Here is a 22713-nt window from a genome sequence, read left to right on the forward strand (position 1 = left end):
TGAGTTCTCAGTGGCCTCACAGAGTCACCAATGCTGGCACTTGAGGCTCACTTAACCTCAGGCTTCCCACAAACTAAGATCCGGACCTGGTTGACAAGTCCGCCAGCCCCAGGCTCTGACAGACTAACGGTGACTCAAACAGAGCATTCTGTCCTGGCTGACCGAGACAGAATACCTATCCCTCACCGTACTGGAACTGGTTTGGAGGGAACATTTCCTTCATAACAACATTTGATCTACTTCTCTCTTTATCAGGTTATTAAATGAGAAGAAGGAAATTGAAACAAGTAAAAAGCAAATACGGTAGGTCACGTTCACAGATGCCTCCAAAACCCACCTATGCCCATGGGATGAAGCTCTCTGGCTTTGAGGAGATGCCAAGAGACATTCCACCGCCATGTGAGAAGGGAACCAGACTGGCCGAAACAGAAGATGTGGACGGTTGGCAAAAAAGGCAGAACTAGTTTTTAAAGGATCAAGTTTAAGCATTTATTTTTGAGACGGCGCAAGCGGGAACAGAGGAGGGACAGAGAGTGAGGGGGACAGTAGATCTGAAACGGGCTCTGTGCTGACAGCAGAGAACCTGATGCGGGGCTCAAACTCATGAACTGCAAGATCATGACCTGAGCAGAGGTAGGACGTTTAACCGACTGAGCCACCCAGGAACCCAGAACAAATTTTTTTTAAGATGTATTGGACACAATACCTAGTTCTTGAATACCTACATTTATAACTTAACTGTTAGCTACAAGTAGTAGTCTGACCAGGTAAGAACCTTCATTTGCCCACATGAAAAGTGTGTCACTAAAAAGAAAGAAAACAAATGAGTAGGTCAAACAGTTTCTAAAGAAGAATTCATTCAATTCATTCCCATATTTGGGGGTAATTAGCATATTCAAGGTACTGAGGCCCTAGAAAATCCTATGCTGGACTTAGGTCACAGATTCTGCCACCAGTGAAAACAGCTGGGGTTACTACCAGGAGAAAAGAGCTCACGCAAATATCAAAATCTCTTTGGGTATACGGAGTTTGATTGCGTGAGATTAGGAGAGGCAAGAGGCCAATCAGTCGAGTTTGTGCAGCATAGACCTAGCTCATTTTGACTTCCTAAGCACTGTATTCATATCCTATCTGCCTGCTATGGACGGAATGTGTGTGGCCCCTGACACATCACATGCTGAAGCACCGACCACCACTGTGAACGTGTTAAAATCAAGGACAATTAATGGGGTTGAAAGGCACAGCATAGGGAATACAGTCAACGGTATTGTAAGAGCTACCCTTGCGGTGAGCATAGCGTGATGCATAGACTTCTCAAATCACGACGTTGTACATCTCAGACTAATGTGATACTGCATCAACTCTATACCGATTAAAAAAAAAAAATCAGGGACAACTACCAAATAACCAAATGGACAAAAATACTATGCAAGGCTTTCAGAAGATGGAGAGATTATTTCCAGCTGGGGTAACTGGGGTCTGTGACAGAAGACAAGTGTGAGCCAGGTTACTTACCAACAGACAGAAGGTAAAGTAAAGGGGGCTAGAGAATCTGGACCTTTTGCATTGTGCCTACTCCTTGCAGAAGTACGTTCACCTCATGTAGACCTCAGTGCGTCTGATGTTCAAATAATCTTGCGTAGAGTTCCATACAACATACCTCTTTGAATAATGAAAGGGCTTCTTTCTTGACTTTTGAGAGAGACAGAGCTCAAGCAGGGGAGGGGCAGAGAGAGAGGAAGACGCAGTTTTCGAAGAGAGCGATATACACGGAATAGCAGCCTTTAGAGCTGTCTGCGAGCCTAATCAGGAAATCGTGCCCACACACTCCACAAATTTCTACATCACACCGAGTTGTCACTCCCATCGTGAATTCTATCAAGAGGGTGTTCTTTGTTGGTTAGGTCTGAGCTCTGTTTGGTCTTGAATACATCTTTGATATGGTGAGGATCACTGATCCGTCCCTCCGAGCCAATATATTGGAGAGCAAAACTGAGGTAGGCTTATTATACCAGGCATGAAACGAGGACTCCTATAATAGATGGGATTATTGGAAATTCTGCAGAAGAAAGGAAGAAGAAGAGGAAGAGATAGAAATATTGGAAATAGGAAGGCAAAAGTGAATTTATTTCAAGAGGTTAGGATGGCCTCCCTTGCGAAAACAGAAGGATCGAGTCTCAGACGGTCGAATGCATTGATTAGTTGACAAATTATTTTAGTATCTTTCTTCTATGTCAGGTATAAGTACTAAGAAATAATTTTCAAAGCTATGGAAGTCCTAGAATACAAAGTAGACGATACCTAGACGTGTGCTTGGTGGAAAAGCATCTGCATCAACCCCCAAAATGTGTTTACTAGATCCCTGACCACGGATCACGCCAGCTGCACCTTCCAGCTCCGCAGGACAGGTGAAGACGTCTTTTTTGGTCACAGCCACAGAAAACCGCTGAGGGTTTTAAGTAGGACACAGACATTATCTCATTTGTGTTTCAGAGGATTCTCTCTGACTATAAAGACGAGAATGGCTTACAGGGGAAAAGGCCGACAGCCAGAGAGGTCAGCCAGGAGGAGGTGTTTGCTCTAAAGGAGAAAAAAGATGTTTGATTGTTGAAGGGAAAACAGTTTCTCTGCTCAACACTTCTGACACCAAATGTGTGTTTTTCACATCGAGCAATTCTCTGCAGACCCCAGCGAGGTGTCCTACCATTTAATACCGTTTAATTCTGTCAGTACTGCGAGTTCGGGCAGACCCCACGGGGGAAGGGTTCAGTCCCACAAGGCTGCCCAGTCTGGACACCAATCACAAGTAGCGGGTCCCCAGGGTACCACCGTTCTGTCCGACTTGGCTACGCATCAGGGGTTCCCATGACCTAGTCCTCAGTTTTGTTGCTATACTAGGAGCACTCAGAAAACTCAAGGAAACGCTGTACTTACTATTATCCGTTTATCGTGAAGGATACAGACGGCTGACTTCCGGGAGGGGCTCGATCACAACGGCTTCTGTCTCCAGAAGTTTGGGGTGCAGCACCCTCCAGAGACGTGGGTACCTTCAGCAACCCGGAAGCCCCTCAACCCCTTCATGTATGGGTTTTTACAGAGGTTTCATTAGGCACAATTGATTAAATCCTTGGGCACCGGTGATTGATTCAATTTCCAACCCCTGTCTCCTTCCTGGAGGTATGGCCTGGGGCTGAAAGTCCAACCCCCAGATCTTGGGGTTGGTTTCCCTGGCAACCAGCCTCCAAGCCCCAAGGGGCACCCTATTAGCATACACTCAGGTGTGGTCAATGGGGGAGGGGCTTTTTATGAATAACAAAAGATGTTCTTCTCTCCTATTCTCCCATCTGGAAATTCCAAAGGTGTCAGGAGCTCAGCGCCAGGAACCAGGGAGATCATCCTGGACTAGGATGGACACGACACCCAATAAGTGTCCTTATAAACGACAGAAGAAGAGAAACAGACACAGGAGAAGCCACAGGAAGACAGAGGCAGAGATGGGAGGGATGAGGCCACAGGCCAAGGGATCCCTGGGGCCCCAGAAGTTGGGAGAGGCAGGAAGGACCCCCGCCCCCAAACGCTGGGGGGAGCGGAGCCGCCCTGCCCAACCTGGATCTCAAACTTGGGGGCTCCAGAACTGAGAGACAGTAAGTTGTCCCCAGTTTGCAATCCTTTGCTACAGCGGTCCTAGGAAATGAATACCATCATGTAGTATGCTCAACGCTTTTTCCTCCATATGTCACCGGTTTGGGGAATACGTACACTCTGTTAGTTGTAGTTATTTAGTGAAAGAGTTGCTAATCAAAGCAAGAGTGGACATGGAGCCACCACCGGGCCTGTGGGCGAGATTTTTGCCCGGAAGTCTGAGCCCTTCTCCGCACACCTGAAATTTCACCACGGAAGAGAGGCGGGCTGCCTCCTGGCCACCCTGCGTGACCCCGTGGCTCCTAAACACAGGTGAAAGGGGACCTACTGGCAAGCCACAGCTAGTAAGAGCCTTCTGTGAGTGATTAAGCTTCACAGGTGGCTCCAATATGCATGTGTTGATAGATCTTACCAGTTCATTTTCCAACAAGGTAAGAGGGATTTTAAAATCAATTCTAATAAAGGGAGAAATAAAGTCTAATAAGTAATGGGTGTGATGGGAACATCATCAGGCACAATGCCTGCATGGATTTTATTGTTTTCTGAAAATCACAGCTATCAGAGCCAGAGTGAAAATATTATAAAGTGCCAAGATGTGGATAATTAAGCAGTGAATTTTTTAAAAAGGAGAATGTCTTAATGGAATGAATCATTATGAATCTGGAGCCCAAAATATAGAATTATTTGGTCTGTTGAATATAATTATTTGGCTAAAATGTGAGAATTACCTTGCAGAAGAATGGTTCTCTGTGTGTGTGGTATGCGGACCATCAGCATGGGCCCCACCTGGGAATCTGTTAGAAATGCAGATTTGAGGGTCCCACCCCAGATCTACTGAACCACAAACTTGAGAGGGGCGCCCAGCCGTCCAGGTTTAACAAGCCTTCCTGTCAAGGCCCATGCAAACTTGCGTTATGGCATGCTAAACTGAAAACACGAAGCAACTTTACGGAAAATGTGACCCTTGTAGAAAAGGAACATAATTTTGCTTCTTCGATGCATCAAACCTAAAACCTTCAAGTGGTTAATTAAAGAGACTGGCAATTCGGAAATGTGCATTTTCCTAAGAAACATAAAGATGAAACATTGGCTTCCAAACATGCATGAGGGTCCTGTTCCCAGACAGTGACACTAATTTGCTTCCAGAGCTCCATCCTGGGAGCCACAGAGCCTAGACCGAATATCTAGGTAACCGGAGAGGGCAGAAACTTCCAGAGAATCCCTGAAAAGTTTCCTGTGTGTTCCCTCTGGGTCCGTGGTAAAGAGTGATGGCAGGACGTTCCATGTCGCCATGGCGCAATCTTATGTAGATTTCAGAAATGCTTTGCACACCCAGCTGTGTGTGTTACCTAAAACCTGTCGGGTTTCTTACGGACGACGCATGTAGCTGTAGTCAAAAACATGGACGTGAAATTAAATTCTCTCTTTGATAACGACTGGTTGCAGTCAGAGAATGAAATCTGTTTTCTTATCCGCTTGTGCCAAATAAAGCCACACTCAGCCGTGCTGGCTTTCCCTTTGGCTCACGTGGAAATCATACAGAACATTTGCCTGGGTGTGTTTGGGGAGTGCTTTGAAACAGGATGATCATAGAGCAGCAGGCAAATGGAAGTTCGATGTACTTTTCAGAGTCTGAGAGCAAATTAAAGAGGTACCTGAAATGGTTAGGGCAATTCCAAGGTAACTGGAACTCAAAAGTGAATTCTTTTCTTTGACTTTATTATGGCATAAGATAAAATGAGGCGGACCTTGGAAATTTTGAATATTGGCATTTAGCTTGAAAAATAACGAAATTATATTTTTCAGCAATCTATAAATAACACAAATGTACCATCCTCTCTCTTGCACGTGGGTGTGTGCACGGGCATGCACGGTTTAGCAGTATGGTGTTTATAATGTAATGTGTGTGATTTTGACCATTCTTGACATTTATATTCTGAAAAAGGTTATAAATTGGAAATAAATTACATTTACTCATCTATGTACACTCTTCAAATATGCAATCAAAATGAGAATATTTCCAGTGAGAGTAAGAAAAACAAAATTCTCTGTAATGTCAGAGGTGGAGAAGCCTTTTAAAATGTGTGTCAAAACACAGTAGAAATAAGGATAGCTTCCATTCCAGAGTGACTGCAACCCCACCCCAGGACATGATTTCTAGGCAGAGGGAGAGGAGACACATCGGAGAAAGAGACGAATACATGTACAAAAATTAAAGCAATCCCCAGGAGGGCAGAGAGAGAGGGAGAAAGAGAATCCCAAGCAGGCTCCACACTGTCAGTGCAGAGCCCGACGCGGGACTACCTCCCCCAAACTGTGAGATCGTGACCTGAGCCAAAATCGAGACTCAGATGCTTAACCAACTGAGCCATCCAGGTGCCTTCTCTATCTGTGTTTTGTTTTGCTTTGTTTTGTTTTGTTAAGCAAAAAGAGAATGTTTTATCTACTCCAGTGATTCAGTGACCACAATAAATGTGATGATCTACGAAAAACCCACAGCAAACATCACACTCAACAATGAAAAACAAAGTATTTCCTGTAAGATCCAGTATAAGGCAAAAATGCGCACCGTAGCCACGTCTGTTCGACATAGCTAGACTAGACTAGAAGTCTATTCGACTAGAAGTCCTAGCCAGAGCAAGTATACAAGAAAAGGGAATAAAAGGCACCGAAATTGGAAAGGAGGAAGTAAAGTCATCTGTTTGCAGATGACACGGTCATATAGGGAGAAAACCCTAAAGACTCCCCAACAAAAAAACTCTTAGAACCGATAAAGCCAGTAAAGTTGCAGGACGCACAATCAGCACACAAAAATCAGTGGCATTTCTACATACAAGTGATAAACTATCCAAAAAGGAAATTAAGAAGACCATCTCATTAGAAAAAGCAACAAAAACACTGACATCCTTAGGAATAAATTAACCAAAGAGGTGAAAGTTTGTGCGTTGGAAATTATAAAATATTGGTGAAGGAAATGAAAGATGACAGATAAACGGAAAGATACTCTTGTTCATGAACCACAATAATTAATATGGTTACATTCTACACAGTCCACAGTGATCTACAGACTCAATCGCAATCGAAATGCCAATGGCATTCTTTACAGAAATAGGAAAAACAACCCTAAAATGTATATGTAACCACAAAGACCCTGGGTGGCTAAAGAAGTTTTCCCCTGGAGAGAACGTAAGGGGAGGACACACCCCAGTTAGGAGGCCAGTGATGAAAAGCTCTGTGTCACTCCCGATACGCGCTACAAACTGGTTCGACTTACCGTCTCCCAAGCCTGCTCCTTCATGGACTACGGTTCATAATCCATTACCGATGGCCTGAAATGATCCTTTGAAAGCCAGGACTTCCAGTGGGATGTGTCCAAGTGAAGGTAACACATAAAGGCAACCTATTCGTCATCAATGGAAATGATTTCCCTAAAGAAGAACAAAATAAAGTCAAGACTCCACTGAAAATAGAATTGTTTCTAATCCAAGAATAAAAGTAATTACTCATAGGAATATTGAATTACAACAAATTTTGGCTTCCTAGGATATGATGGCTCAGAGATAGAAATATTTCTAATGCTTTCGGTTTTTATCCCCCCTGATGTTTTCAAATGAATTGAACTGAATATTTTGTAAAGTTTCAATAAAATATCCTCACATGCCTGTCATTTCTTCAGATAAATTTGCAATATTTAACAAGGCTGGCATACAAACCTCCACTAATTCAAAACATACTCGATGAGTATAAGGGAAGGGATGGTAACATTTGGAGACAAATTTTTCTCATGCCATAAATGGGAAATAATTGGGATTTTGGAATTTTGTTAGGCAGATTTACATGAATCCTATTTTTATATTAAAATACATGTCAATTAATTGGAAGGGAATTATCACTACTGTATCGTGAGTTGATATTTTGATTCTAGGATTCTCTCAGTAGTATATCCTGAATTGTAATCAATAATGAATACTTCTTTTTTAAAAAATCTTTATTTGTTTATTTTGAGTGAGGGGCAGAGAGTGAGGAAGAGATTCCCAAGCAGTCTCCACACTGTCAGTACAGAGCCTGATGCTGGTTTGTTCCCACAAAGTGGGAACAATGACCTGAGTGAGTGAGATAATGACCTGAGCTGAAATCAAGAGTCATTTAACTAACTAAGCCACCCAGGTGCTCCAATAATGACTACTTCTTGATATTTAATGTATAGCACATTTATTTATAAGTTTTTTCAAAAGGAAAAAAATATACACATGTCAAATTAGAACATGGCATTTATCTTCCAGGAATTTATAATATATCCTTTTGATTTCAATTTTTTACTTTTCAGATGTGTGTGTGTGTGTGTGTGTGTGTGTGTGTACTTAAGCACTTTTAAAGGTGTTATTAAGTAGAAGGTAAGCGGAGAACATTGTGTAGGTGCATAAATCATATGGAAACTTCCAAAGAAGAAATCATAGGTTCTGAGATCTCCACACCCTGTGTACATGAATATCTCTGTAACATGTACATATATGACTATGACATCATGTATTCCTTGACATACTATATATGTATTCTATTGCCTGTTTCTCTGTAGAACCCAGATTACTCCAATGATCTTTGCTCTTTCTCCTTGAAATAATTTGAAAAATTTGACTGTATTCTTTTTTTTTAACATTTATTTACTTTTGAGAGAGAGACAGAGAGACAGAGAGACAGAGAGACAGAGAGAGAGAGAGAGAGAGAGAGAGAGAGAGACAGAGCACAAGCAGGGGAGGGGCAGAGAGAGAGGGAGACACGGAATGGGAAGCAGACTCCAGGCTCTGGGCTGTCGGCACAGAGCTCGACGCTGGGCTCAAACTCAGGGACCGTGAGATCATGACCTGAGCTGAAGTCAGATGCCTAACTGACTGAGCCACCTAGGTGCCCCAGAAATGTTTAAGTATAATGAGGTAGTTTCTTAGTAGAAATGGAGACAAAACTCAACCATTTCGTTACCTTTTCCTATTGCTGACTTACTACTAACGATGCAATTACCTAAGCAGCTACAAGGAAGTAATTCATCATAAACCAGCAGGTCAAGAGTAGTAAGCATGTGTGTGATTTCGGAGAAAAAGATTTTGTGGTTGTCTGTTAGTAACAGCTTCAATTCAAGTGAGACGGAATTTGGCTTGTGAGACTGACAAGAATGCCAGCTCAGTTCATGTTCCAGTGCTGTTGTGTGTCTGGCAGTTGGATGCAGACATGGAGAAGACTGGACCCCAGCCCTCCAGCAGGCATGGGGTCATCCAGAAGGAGACACACACGCGGTGGCCAGGTTGTAAGGAAAAGAGCAAACGAATGACTGCACTTCACAGTTGTTCACCCCAAACCATGCCTCTCCTTGATGGGTGTCCGTGTTCTGAATCTGCACCCCACGTAAGGCTCCTTTGGTTGGACGTGGTTCCACTAGAACTGTCCCAGCTTCATCTTTTTCCTTTCTTTCTCCTTAGAGAGGAAAGATGAGTTTTATTTGGCTTCAACAATGTCCAAAAAGAAACTGGAGATACTTTAGTATTTCCACAATAAATGATGTTCCTCTTTCTCTTAATGACTCCCTTCTTAAGAAACAAGAAAGCTAGGGGCGCCTGGGTGGTGCAGTCGGTTGAGCATCCGACTTCAGCCAGGTCACGATCTCGCGGTCCGTGAGTTCGAGCCCCACGTCAGGCTCTGGGCTGATGGCTTGGAGCCTGGAGCCTGTTTCCGATTCTGTGTCTCCCTCTCTCTCTGACCCTCCCCCGTTCATGCTCTGTCTCTCTCTGTCCCAAAAATAAATTAAAAAAAAAAAAAAAACGTGGAAAAAAAAAAAAGAAACAAGAAAGCTAAAAAAAAAAAAAAGATCCTATAGGGTAGTCTGGCAATTCTCTACCTCGGGGTGAGTTCGTCTGCCCAGAGGGCACTTGACAATGTCTGGAGACCTTTTAGGTTGTCACAACACAGGGAGGATGTTACCATTGGCACCTGGTGGGTCGAGACCAGGGATGCTGCTCAATGACCCACAATGCACAGGGCAGCTCCCACAAACAAGAATGATCCAACCTCAATGTCAATAGTGTTGAGGTTGATACACTGTGCTGGACCCCACTCTCCATCATATTGACTCCTGGGGGAGGGAGCATCACAACAGAATCCACATAGCCATGGACCAACATAACATCGTCACTTGTCATAAATCTAACATGAAGTTGGGGTTCTTGCAATTCCCAGAATGCCTAATACATTTCTGTATGCATGATTTCATTTCATTTCATTTATTTCAATATATTTCATTTATTTTTGTTTTGTTTTAATGAACCGTTAAAAAGCCTCCATCACGTGCTAGGAGCTGAGGGCACGAAGGGAAATAGCATGCTCGCGAGATGCTCGAAGTCTGGTAGAGGAAGTAAACACGTAGCCACACGCACTGCCTTGATCACAGGCAGTTCAGGCTCTGTGAAGCCAGTGCCAAGTCACTAATCCTCCAGAGGAAGCTTGCACGGCTTCAGAAAGTTGGTGCATTTGTTGTAGCCTTGAGGAAGAGGTGCATGCCGGTCCACTGGATGGAAAAGGAGAAAGGAGGGGAGCGGGAGAGCAGATGGAAACCCTCTGGGTCAAGGAAGAGCCAGTGTCTTTTGAGACAAGAAAAAACCGAGTGTGGTTGAAATGAACTGGAGGTCATTCCCAGCAGGATGGGGAGATTAAACACAGGGTCTCTTGTCACGGTTTTAAATGTGATTGGCACTTTGGGAAGTTCACACCGTGACTGAAGACACCCCTTTCAAAAAGGGTGTCAGTGACAGAATGACAAGTGTCAAAGCAAACATGTTTTTTTTGTCTCTTATTATTTTGCAATAATAGAGTTGGCCTCTCTGCGTTTTTGGATACCTTGCAAATATCTCCTTAATTTACATTTGATTTTCTTTATTTTTGTGACTTCAAAAGAGTAAGATGCCAACAGCCTTCCGGTGGTGTCTCACAAGCAGAATGATGGCTTTTGGAAATGTGTGTTGCCTTTTGGACCCCTGATGGTTTGGGGGGCAGGGTGCATGGTGGAGAGGGGCTCAAACAGGAAGCGGATGTCCACAGAGCAAGCTGGAGAAGCTGGTTGGCTCACATCTGCATATGGAGGCTCTCCGCTAAGACTCTGGCTCAGCTGTGTGTGTGGTGGGTTAGTGATCTCTAGGTTTCCTGAAACAATGCTTGGCTCCTTTGTTGAGTTTCTTGGATTTTGCACCCTCCACCATCCCTACTGCTCTGACTCAGCAGCCCGTCTTCAGCTCTTCCCGAGTTTTGCATCTGAGCGTGCTCTGTCCCTCTCTGCATTCCACGGCATGCTGCTACCCGAGTAGTTTCCAAAAAACCATCTCTAGGTGACTCTGAGAAATGCCTGAAAAATGAGTGACCGAGAAGGAGGAAACCAAGCCAAACAGAAAAAAGAAACGTCTGAACTTCCAGGCGGGCAGGGCCCTCCCGCCACAATCTGGCGCCTGCAGCCCCACTCCATCTGGCCACCATGCCTACACCTGCCACTAGCTCTGCCCAGCCAGCCACTCTGCCCCCTTGTCAAAGGTTCCCCCGCATCTGTCTCCCCAGCCTCCGTGCGCAGTCACACCTGGGAGAGCTGATGGTCCACTGTCCGTCATCTATACGTAGGGAAATACGTGACCGGATTAAGGCTCGTGACAAGTGACCTAAATCTAATGGAGCTGTCACATAGCCTAATCCAATGCTATCCCTACTCAACTGCATTCTCAGCCTTTCCATTTGTCATTTACTTAGCAGAACTGACAGATGCCACTGAGCCCTAACAGCTAATAGGAATGACTGTCGCCAGAAAGGCCACACGCGCATTTATTGCAATTGATGTTCATGCCACTGAAATGCGGGACACTTTAATTCTTTAATTTTTCATTCTCCTGTCCTGTGACGGAGCTACACGGATATTTAATGCTCTATCGTAAAACTCTGTTTTCAGAGAGCAGACAGGAAGCGGATGCTTGAAGATGACTGGGTTGTAAAGGTGAGTGTAGGAGAGGCACCTGATTGACAACGTGATGCTCTAGTAATTGTAATGGTGTTTTGTGTTTCTCCAGTATCATTCTTCACAGAACCCACAGTAGTCCAAAGTGATCTTTTCATGGCTTGGTAAATTCCTGCAAATGAGTCTAAAATTGTATCCTGAGATTTACCTAATCGTTATTACCAACAACGTGGTTTTAAAATCATGAGATATATGTGTTATATATTACATGCTCAAATATTCATGGTGTAGATATGAGTTGGATAGTGTTACATACAGATAGATATAGATAGGGAGACAGATAATAGATGGATGATGAATGGATGGATGGATAGATATTAGATAAATAGATAGATGATAGATGGATGATGGATGGATGATGGATGGATGGATGGATGGATAGATAGGTAGATGGATAGATAGATAGATAGATAGATAGATAGATAGATAGAAGATAGATAATGGATGGATTGATGAATAGGTAGAGGGACAGATGGACAGACAGATGATAGGGAGATGGAGAGATGGATGGATAGATAGATGCATAGATACATAGACACAGAGACAGATGATAGCTCAGTGGGATGGTAATGTGCTGGAGAAGGTAAAGCAAAAATATATCAATGGAAATATAAAAAGCTATAGAAATATTAGGATGTGCCACTTTCCTTAGCATTGTTTTAAATACATTCTTGGTAAATTTTTAACCTGGACGTCAGAACATCTAACGCACAACAATAACTGACAGTCACAGGAACAAGTATAAGATACTGCTAATTCCTAAGACATCCCCAGAGTTGTCACAGAAATATTAAATTATTAATTCATTCAGGACAAATGTGAGATGAATTTTCATTTCTTTTTTTTAAATTATGTTAAATGTTTATTTATTTTTGACAGTGTGAGAGAGAGACACAGTGTGAGCAGAGGAGGGGCAGGGAGAGAGGGAGACACAGAATCTAAAGCAGGCTCCAGGCTCTGAGCCATCAGCACAGAGCCCAATGTGGGGCTCAAACTCAAGAACCATGAGATCATGACCTGAGCTGAAGTCGGATGCCTAACTGACTGAGCCACCCAGGTGCCCCAAATTTTTGTTTCTAATCCAGTAATGAATTGGTATTTATTTGGGGGAAAAACATCCCAAAAGCTGTTAGCTTTTGTTTGGCTCTAATAAGAGGGCAGTATTGGGTAAAAATGTGGAAAAACAAGAAGAAATGAAGGAAGTTGACTTAGACGCATTTTACTTAATTTTTCCACTTTCACTCGTTTTTACTTTTTAAAGTAAAAGCAATGAACATATATTGGGGGCTGTTCTCAAAGAGAAAGAGGGATATGCGATGAAGAGGAGAAGATGGTCATAACCTAGACCGACCATATTTTACTCCCCTTTGTGTATTTGTCTTGTGCATACACATTTGTGTGTATGCCTATGTATGTATTACATATGTATGCATATAATAGCTATTACATACAGGTCACAGCTGTGTATATATGGACAGTGTATAAAGTTCACAGGGAATAAATGTGAGACATTTCAAAATTGTTCTAAGAAAGCAGGAACCCATATTGTTATATGTTCTCTATTATATAATTTAAATTATATTTACATATATATAACTACTGAATTCTCTTATTTTTAACAGCTTTTCAGATTATAGTCTTAATGTTTTCAAGATACACACTCACATCTGCAAGTGTTTGTGTTTCCTCCTTCCTAATTTTTGTTCCGATCTCTCTTCTGTGTAATGTAATGGACTGGTAATTTCAGGGCAACATCAAATCATAACGATGACAGTGGGCATCCTTACCTTTCACTGACTTAAATAGGAATTTTTCTAATGTTTCCACATGAATTAAAGCTGGTTCACCGCTGAAAATACTTATTTTTTTCATTATAAAATTATCAGTCCCTATTTATTACCCATTTTAGTCAGACTTGACACGGAGTTTTACCAGATCCATTTTGGCACATATGGATCATGAGGCTTATCATGTGATTTATCCATCATGATTTATCCATGAGGCTTACCATGTGATTTATCATCATGGTGCCTGGCATTAATAGGTATTGAGCCATTCTTGTATTTTATGGGATGAACCAGTTTGGAGACTCATAATAATTTGGAAATTCAATAATATTACAAGGCATTCATCCTTTAGCGATGGGTGTCAAAGCTGGCCAGAGGCTCTGATATTACTATTATCAGATATCGATGATCACTAGACATTTATTTATCTAAAAACAGGTGCAGGGAAAGAACAGGACAGACTCTGCTCCTCACCTAACAGAGCCTAGAGACTAGCTTTTCTCTGTCACTTTGCTCGTCAGCAAAGACATTTTGTTTGTTTTTATTCCTACTCTAAAATCGCTATCAATTTTTTTATTGAGGGTTTTTAATCGAATAAAATTAATTACATTTAATCTGAATGAAAAGGGAGGGGTAGCCCCCAAACACATTTTGAGCACATTTATTTGAGAACTTTGGAAATTTATGCTTATTTGGAGACAAAAGCCTAATTTTTGGTTAATCTAAACACAACAAAATGGAATCGTTGCAGTCATGAGAACAGTGATTTTATGTGCACATTCCTGCCACACAGTCCCCCAGGTTTGATCCTATTTCCCTTTAATGTGTCGGGGAACATAGTCTGAAATATCAAATTTAATCCATTTAGTTTTGAGAATTAAAAAAAAAAAGCTTTATGGACTTTTCTAATACAAACTATAAATGGATATTCCCAGTGAACTTATCATCCAGTGGAGAGAGACCAGTACTTAAAGAGAGCCATGCAGGGGCACCCGGGTGGCTCAGTAGGTTAAGCGTCTAACTCTTCGTTTCGGCTCAGGTCATGATCTCACAGTTCATGGGTTTGAGCCCTGCGTGGGGCTCTGTGCTGATAGCATGCAGTCTTCTCTCTCTCCCTCTTTCTCTGCCTATCTCTCTTTCAGAATAAATAAAGTTAAAAAAAAAACACCATGCAAATAAATAATCAACCGTACTGTGGACAAATGTGATTCAGAAAAATATGTAGAGGTGACGCTTCAGTTTAAACCCAGAGATCAGCCTTCCTTGGCAATAGCCAATGAAATAATTGGACAGAGTAAAGTTTCAATTATGCTTTTAGTATATAGCCTTAGTTCAATGGCCCAGATAACAAGCAAGTGAAAATAATGTAATACAGCAGAACTGTTTATTCTTCTCCCCCAAATTGTCCCTTTCTGCCGCATATGCTTATGAAATATACAAGGCTTATTCATCCTGTTGCTCAGTCAGTCATGTAATAATTTCTCATTCAGTTCTGCATGTGTTCACCTAGCTTATTGAGGGCAAGGAAATGTATCCAATGCCGGGAATACAGGGATGAGACCAGTGTTTTCTGTGAGTGTCTATTCCAAACACTGGATTAAAGTATTCTGATTCTATCTGATGAATGGAAAATGTGGGTGTGTGGAATATGCTTTGAGAGCAAGAGGCCCAAATACATTGTGCAAGAAATAAGGTCTTTAGAGCACGTCAGAGTCAACACAGCACATTCACACGAAGCCCTTGCTTCGTTCAGCGGTCCAGTGTTCCTAAGGACTTACCACCATTGCACAACAAGGGCAGTGGTGTCTGGACAAGCGGAAGGAGTGGACCACATTCATGCCTCTGACAAGCAGTGTGTCCTGTGCTAAAGCCCACGTTCCTTTTATTACATTACATCGCACTGATGAACATAATCAACGGTACAAGCCATTATCCAGGGTTCATAATTTATGCTCTGAGTGCATTTTGTCCTCCATCCATGATATCATGGAGGTCTCCATTTGGTCCAATATTTAACGGCTGGGCTGAGAAAGGATTTGAAAACCCACGGCAACAGCACGGAGCCAGACCTTGGTCGGTATACGGCATCATGTCGTGGAAAAACCCAAGGGCTACATGGCTGCTTTCATCACCATCAGTAACTCCTTAGTGTCGTAAATGACCTCCGTCTGAAAAGCAAAGCCCCACAAAAGGATGATACAGCGGACTCAGCATAGCGACAAGGAACATGGAGAACGTGCTCTGGTAACATGTATTTTCTGTTCGGTATTGAACAGTTCTGAGTGTGAAGGTCTAGTTTAACCCTTTGAAGTATTATTGAAAGTCCTGCAACATTAAAATGCTCTTTACATGCACGTGGAAGCCCAGCAGTGGAAGTTGGGGCACATCTCTAAACGGTCCTACGATGCATCGTTACAGTGAAAGTTGGAACACATCTCTAAAAGGGTCCTACGATGCATCGTTCATGCTTACCAGGCAACTGTTGGCTTTGTACAACTTTGGCCTTCACTTTTTAGAGGTAATTTTTAAAAAGGAATGGTGGTATATTTTTACCTACAGAAAGTTCACTTTGTAAGAGTAAACTGGTTTCTAGCATAAGTATTTCATCGGAAAGTTGCTGAAAGAAGATGAAGAACATAGTAAACGAATGGTCCCCATGCTTTACGCCAGCATCTCTAGATGCTTTTTTTTTAATGCTGTTATTTGAAAAATATGTTTGAGATCAGCTGTACTTTTTTGGTGAATTCCTCCAAGGCTCCCTTACTAAGCATCACACTGACTGAGGGCACAAAGGAAGCTCATGTTCTGGGCAGAGACGCAGGATGGATGGGTCCTTGGAAAACGTGGCTTCCACTCAGCCAACTGAGCTGTTCCTGTTCTCTATGGTTCCAACCCTGAACGGTGCCACCTGCTGTTTCTCTAGCTGGTTCATTTCCACCCCCCACCTGCCAACAAGAAACTTCACATCTAGAAATACAGAGCATCCTCTCAAATGTGACTGGGGTTATCGGTGGAATTGTGTGAAATCAGCTTGCCTTTGAAACTTAGGTGGGTACTACTAAAATATTTCCTCCTGAAATGTATCCAACCTCATTTTAATTGGATTAAGTAACAAATCAAATGAAGGGAAAAAATGTTCTGCTAATTAGCAGTCCTGTTGCCAGTATCCTTCTTAAGCCTCTAAGAGATCAGACCAAACTGTGCTTCTAATAATCATTTTCAACACATACAGGATGATTTTAGCCTATTTTCTGAGGCATTCTTTGCTTTAAGCAATTCAGAGAACACCATCAGGTTTCCAGGGGGTTATTCATTCTTTCTGTAGCTTTTCATGTCCAACGGGGTAAGCCCCGACTCAGTGTTTAAGGCAACATGACTAGCATTATTTATCTATTATAGGGGACTTTTATCCTCAAAATTTGTGAAGTCTGTGATATACAAGCATGACTTAACTATGCATTGATGGAGGTTTCCTTTATTATGTTTATTTTTAAGAGACAGAGAGAGAGAGAGAGAGAGAGCGAGCGAGCCAGTTGGGGAGGGGCAGAGAGAGAGGGAGAATCCGAAGCAGGCTCCAGGCTGCAAACTGTCAGCACAGAGCCTGACACGGGGCTCGAACTCATGAACTGTGAGATCGTGACCTGAGCCAAATTCGGATGCTTAACTGACTGAGCCACCAAGGCACCCCAAATATAAAATATTAAAAAAAGCCCTAAGATACTACAAAAACAGAAAGGATATCCAAACAGCTGAACCCACACACAGACACATATACACATACATATGCATATGCAACATTTTTATATTTTAAATATACATTTATATATTAAAAATATGTTGATTTATGTGTTTTATGCATATATTATATATCTATTAATACATAATATAGTCATATTATATATCTCTGTTCAACTGTGATTTTCCTTCATGTTGGTTCTTGGATGCATATTATATATATATTATATTATATTATATTATATTATATTATATTATATATATTATATGATATATTATATATGTATTTTTGTATATACATGTTTGTAGATAGGTAGATATGCACAAAAGTGCTCAACTTGGTTAGTCTCAGAAAAATTAAAACTATTACATACCAGAACAACTAAATTCCTATATCCGTGGAAAATCTGGCAATATGAAATGCAGTTACAATGTAGAGTAATTGGAAATCCACAAATGTCTGCTGACCCCCAAGCATATTTTAAAGCAGAAATTCTCAAAATACAGCAAGTGTTCTCTGTCATCAAGACCTGAAAAGAATCCAACCCACCGCATCTTTATAAAACCAACCACGAGGGTGTCTCAGCACATTTGGTATTTCTTCCCATAGAGATGCTATCGCTCAGATCCAGAATTCTGTTCAGATCTAATCATCCCCACCTAAACCCAATCACTGGCTGCCATTTAAACTCATTTGCTCTGCATTAAAACTTCATAGAGAAGAGAATTTCCCTCTTGATAATCTGCATCACAAGATAGTAAATTAAGCTTCTGCAGAACAATATCTATTTCATACATTAAGTATATTTACAATATTAGTGTAGTGTAGTCTTGGATATTGTAAAAGGGAAATAGGCATCTGGGAGGGCCAAATTCAAAAGTATTGCCTATTATACATTTTACATTTTTAACAATCTCCTAGGTGAAAGCTATTTAAAATTATACTCCTAGTTTATCTGCCTTTGACTTCTAATGAGGTAAACTACTCTGTTTCTACTCACTTCATTTCCTTTCTGTATAGGCTTCAAATATTGTTATCGTTTTTCTTTTTCTTAAGTTTATTTACTTAAAAATCTTTTCTTACATTTATTCATTTGTGAGAGAGAGAGGGGAGGAGTGGGGCGGGGGGGGGGGGGGGACACAGAATCCGAAGAAGGCTCCAAGCTCTGAGCAGTGAGCACAGAGCCGGACGCGGGGCTTGAACTCATGACTCAAGATCATGACTGGAGCCAAAGTTGGATGCTTAACTGAGCCACCCAGGCGCCCTTTATTTATTTATTTTTGAGAGAGAAACAGCAAGTGATAGAGGGGCAGAGAGACAGAGAGAGAGAGAGAGAGAGAGAATCCCACAGGCTCCACACTGTCAGTGCAGAGCCCAGCGTGGGGCTTGAACTCACCCACCGTGAGATCATGACCTGAGCTGAAATCAAGAGTCAGGTGCTTAACCGACTGAGCCACCCAGGTGGCTCATCATTTTTCTTATTTGAGCACTTTTGAGCTGCTGGTATTTATTGATTTACAAGAGAAAGGGATAAATGAAGTATCTTAACTGTTTTTCTCAGATATGTGTGATGATCCAGTTTGCTCCTTATGTAGTTAGTTTTATACTCAGTGTTCAAGTATACACTGACCTTAACTATTGTTAGTATAAAGACCTTCTCAACACAGGCTAAAGATGAACCTTCCTTTATATTTTCTTTTCATTGGCTTCCTACTTCTTCACTCCTTAAACAAGATTTTTATCCTCCCTGGAAACATCTGGTGTTCGGGACTGAGTGGTGATCTGTCTTTTCCCTCCTTGTTTGTCGCCCCTTGGAGTTACTGCCTTTGTATTTTAAATTGTCACAAATATAGGGCCACACGCACCCCAACAGACCCCTGGGGTTCCTTTCTGGGCCTGTGATCTTAATAACTGATGCTGTTTTCTGTTCCTGTTCAACGCTGCCTATGTTCTTTTGTCAATTCTTGGGACATTTGCCTCGATTTGTAAACACATTAACAGCAAGCGTTTAACCGAACTCTGATTCACATATTTGGCCTGAGCCTGTTTACACCTAATTTCCTTCCCTGAGCTCCTTTTCAGGTGACTATCTGGGTTGTTGGGACTTTGGTGTTAAATACATTGTCTTTGGGGAGGGCAGAGAGCAGGTTGTTTTTCGTGCTCGTGCTGCTGCCTCTTGAATGTCCCCCAGGCATGAGCTAGGTGCTGGCTGCTTCCCTCAGATTTTCGGAGATGCTTGTCCTCTGTTCAGCTCTGGGGTGTGCCGCACGGCTACACTTTCTTCATGTGGTGCCAGAATGTCTCCAGGAATTTTATGTGGCCCTGGGCAAGTCCTTTTCATCTGGAGCTGGAAGGCTGTCTTTAAGGAAAGTTTTCTTCTCCCTTCTGTATTTCTGTGCCTTCTGGTTTGGAGTTTTGTTTTGTTTTGTTTTTTCCAGGACTTCGTTAGGAAAATTCTTTTTAGGGGCACCTGGGTGTCTCAGTTGGTTGAGCGTCCAAATCTTGGTTTTGGCTCAGGTTGGGATCTCATGGTTCATGGGTTCGAGCCTCTCATCAGGCTCTGTGGTGACAGCGTGGAGCCTGCTAGAGATTCTCTCTCTCTCTCTCTCTCTCTCTCTCTGTCCCTCTCCTGCTCATGCTCTCTCTCTAAAAATTAGTTAACCTAAAAAATAAAAAGAAAATCTTTTTGTTTGAGTATACCATGTTCCCTCAGTGTCAGGTGGTCCTCCAAGTCTATGCGTCACATATACTCCCCACAGTATGTCACCACACCGTGCGATTACAGGGCCGTTGGCTGTATTCCCTGGGCGGTACCTTTCATTTCCATGACTTGTGCATTCCGTAAGTGGAAGCCTGTATCTCCCACGCGTCTTCCCCCATTCTCCCTACCCCCCACCCCCTCCCTTCTGGCAGCCAGCAGTCTGTTCTGTGTAATTACAAATGCGGTTACGATGCTTCTTGTCTGTTTATCCATTTGGCTTGTTTTTCGACTCCACATAAGTCTGAAGTCATATGGTTATCTGTCTTCCTCTGTCTGACTTCTCTCACTTAGCATTATACTCTCTAGACCCATCCACGTTGTTGCAAATGACACCACCTCCTGCTTTGTTATGGCTGCGTTGTATTCCACTGTGGTTTGTGTGTGTGTGTGTGTGTGTGTGTGTGTGTGTGTGCACCACACCTTCTTTATCCATTCATCTATGGATGGACACTTCCATACCTTGGCTATTGTAGATACTGCTCCTATAAACTATAAACATAGCAGTGCATAGATCTTTTCAATTTACTGTTTGCATTTTCTTTGGGCAAATACCCACTAGGGGAAGTGCTGGGTCACATGGTGTTTCTATTTTTAAATTTTTGAGGCACGTCTGTGATGTCTTCCACAGCGGCCGCACCAGTTTGCCTTCCCACCGGAAGCTAGAGTTCCTCTTTATATCTCAGTGGGAATTCTGAGTGTGCCATCCACCTGTATTTTCATTCATCCTCCTTTTCAGCCTGCTCATCCATTTTTCCACGTCCTTGAGTTGCTGCCATTCCTCACAATTGCTCTTTTTCTTCAACAATTCAGTTTTCTTCACTACACAGCCTGCTGTTCGTTGTCTCCATTGCTGTTTCATTTGGTTTTCCTTTTTTGTCTCTGTTCAATTTCTGACCTCAGTCTGCTTCTCCCTGGATTCCTTTCTCTAATTTATAGATGTACTTTCCTACTGAATAGTGTGCGTGTTTAGATAGGCCAAGATTCCTCAAGAGTTACTCTTGTTTCTTTCAATAAGTTTTGGTGTATAGAGACCTCCCTTTGAGTGACAGGTGTTCCACAATTTCAATTATTAGTTGGTGAATTTGAGTGGGCTTCTAGGGCTGTGATGTCTAAGTTCATACTGATATCCTAACCTGAAATCTCCAAATAAATTTTTAACACAATGGGGATCAATCACATCATATATATCCCTTTATAGTCTGCTTTCTTTTTTTTTCTTTTTAAGATTTTCCTTTTAAATATTACCGCCCCCCAATGTGGGGCTCAAACCCACAACCCAAGATCAAGAGTCACATGCTCCACGGACTGAGCCAGCCAGGGACCCCATTTTCTGCTTTCTTTACATAACATCATATTGTAAGCATTGTTTTTTCCTCTGACTACATTACATCCTATATGATTATGCTCCTTAGTTCATTTACATCATCTCACATATTCAGATTGCTTCTCATATTCAGGTTTTAGAAACAATATGATACTGACTGTGCATGGGCGCAAATCTCTCAGTACATTATCTGACAGCTTCTGTATTTTTTATTTACTTTATGTTTTTGACAGCCCCTTTAAAAAATATTCCTGAAATTGACATTACTTGGTTACAACTTATGAAAGCATAAAGAGTCAAAACCAATAACCAAGTGCCTTGCAGGAATATTCCAACATGTTTCCAATTCTTCTAAAAGTGTATGAGAGGTCAATTTGTTAGCTAAAAATAGATATGTTTTTTTACTATTAACACAGGAAGTCGTTTCTCATGCTTAACAGCCGTCTGCTTTTTCTCTTTCTTTCTTTCTTTCTTTCTTTCTCTTTCTTTTTTTTTTATAATTTGTGTTGCTTGACGGCTGTCTTGTTCTGATATTATATGTATTCTCTACTTGTTGTCTATGTCCTCTTGTAAGATAAACTATTAAAACATCTTCATACACACACACACACACACGCACACACGCACATATCTATCTATCTATCTGCTATAATTGTGTTTCCTTTTGTGTAACAGTTTTCTTAATAAAATTGCTTTAAAAAGTTCCGTCCTCTTGGGGCGCCTGGGTGGCTCAGTCGGTTAAGCGTCCGACTTCAGCTCAGGTCACAATCTCACGGTCCGTGAGTTCGAGCCCCGCATTGGGCTCTGGGCTGACGGCTCAGAGCCTGGAGCCTGCTTCTGATTCTGTGTCTCCCTCTCTCTCTAACCCTCCCCCGTTCATGCTCTGTCTCTCAAAGACAAATAAACGTCTCTCAAAAATAAATAAACGTTAAAAAAAAAAGTTCCGTCCTCTGGGATTAGTCAAATCAATTATGCTTGAACTATCATGACTTGTGATGACCATATTGGGCCCTATCTTCTTATGTTTTGTAGTTTGTTTTGGAAGTAACTGTTTTTTTGGAAATAACTGTATGAATGTTTTCTCATAAGTGTCACTGTTGTATTTTGGCATTGAAAATTTTTCTATATTTCTACTTTGATCATTTATGGAAACTATGTTTTTAGGGTCAAAAAGAATAAAAGGGGGGCACCTGGCTGGCTCAGTATTTGGAGCACGCAACTCTTTATCTCGGGGTTGTGAGTTTGAGCCCCAGAGTGGGTGTAGAGATGACTTAAAAACTAAAATCTTTGAAATAAAAAAGAATAAAAAGAGGAGCATAAACGCATGTTTACTAAATATATGACTTTGTTACAGTTTTGTGTTTGGTTTTTTGTTTGTATGTTTGTTTGTTTTATTTGTTTTTAGCTAGGACTCTACAATGGTGT

The 22713-nt window shown here is 41.8% G+C and overlaps 1 protein-coding gene across 1 annotated transcript in view; it reads right to left on the minus strand.

Annotated features, from left to right (window-relative positions):
* Positions 1 to 6898: 6898 nt before the first annotated feature.
* The window catches only part of PUDP (pseudouridine 5'-phosphatase), a 463943-nt gene continuing 448128 nt past the window's right edge, over positions 6899 to 22713 (minus strand). Inside the window, exon 7 of the transcript XR_002071974.2 lies at positions 6899 to 7070. The gene's annotated coding sequence lies outside the window, so the exon portion shown is untranslated. The remainder of the gene's footprint in view (positions 7071 to 22713) is intronic.

Source organism: Panthera pardus, unplaced genomic scaffold, assembly GCF_024362965.1.
Source record: "Panthera pardus isolate Hobbes unplaced genomic scaffold, ASM2436296v1 HiC_scaffold_27, whole genome shotgun sequence".
NCBI classification, from domain to species: domain Eukaryota; kingdom Metazoa; phylum Chordata; class Mammalia; order Carnivora; family Felidae; genus Panthera; species Panthera pardus.